Genomic DNA, 1,060 nt, shown 5'->3' on the forward strand with positions numbered 1-1,060 from the left:
CAAAGTACATAATAAAACCAAGTTCCAAACATATGACCATGTACCATGGCTAATGTATTGCCTATTTCTTCACATTGTATTGACAGCTAAGGATAAAGAGACAAAGTTTATAATACGGCAAGCATAGTATGACATCATTCATATCACAGAACAACTGAGAACAGACAAACAGGCAAATGTAACGTTGTGTGGGCAAGTCTGATACGTCTCCAACGTATCTATACTTTTTGATTGTTCCATGCTATTATATTATCTGTTTTGGATGTTTTATATGCACTAATATGCTATTTTATATTATTTTGGGACTAACCTATTAACCTAGGGCCTAGTGCCAGTTTCTGATTTTTCCTTATTTTTGAGTTTCGCAGAAAAGGAATACCAAATGGAGTCCAAACGGAATGAAACCTTCGTGATGATTATTCTTGGACCAGAAGACAACTAGGAGACTTGGAGATGAAGTCGGAGGAGCCACGAGGCGGCCACAAGGATGGAGGGCGCGCCCCCACCCTTGTACCCCCCTCCCGTGACTCTCATGACCTAATTCTTTCGCCTATATATTCCCAAATATCCCCAAACCACCAGAGGAGTCCACGAAAACACTTCTCCACCACCGTAACCTTCTGTACCCGTGAGATCCCATCTAGGGACCTTTTTCGGCACCCTGCCGGAGGGGGATTCGATCACGGAGGGCTTCTACATCAACCCTATTGCCCTTCCGATGAAGCATGAGTAGTTTACCACAGACCTACGGTCCATAGCTAGTAGCTAGATGGCTTCTTCTCTCTCTTTGATTCTCAATACCATGTTCTCCTCGATGTTCTTGGAGATCTATTCGATGTAATACTTTTTTGCGGTGTGTTTGCCGAGATCTGATGAATTGTGGATTTATGATCAGCTTATCTATGAATATTATTTGAATCTTCTCTGAATTCTTTTATGCATGATTTGATATCTTTGTAATTCTCTTCGAACTATTGGTTTGGTTTGGCCAACTAGATTGGTTTTTCTTGAAATGGGAGAAGTGCTTAGCTTTGGGTTCAATCTTGCGGTGTCCTTTCCC

The sequence above is a fragment of the Aegilops tauschii genome, chromosome 1 (assembly GCF_002575655.3).
Source record: "Aegilops tauschii subsp. strangulata cultivar AL8/78 chromosome 1, Aet v6.0, whole genome shotgun sequence".
NCBI classification, from domain to species: Eukaryota; Viridiplantae; Streptophyta; class Magnoliopsida; order Poales; family Poaceae; genus Aegilops; species Aegilops tauschii.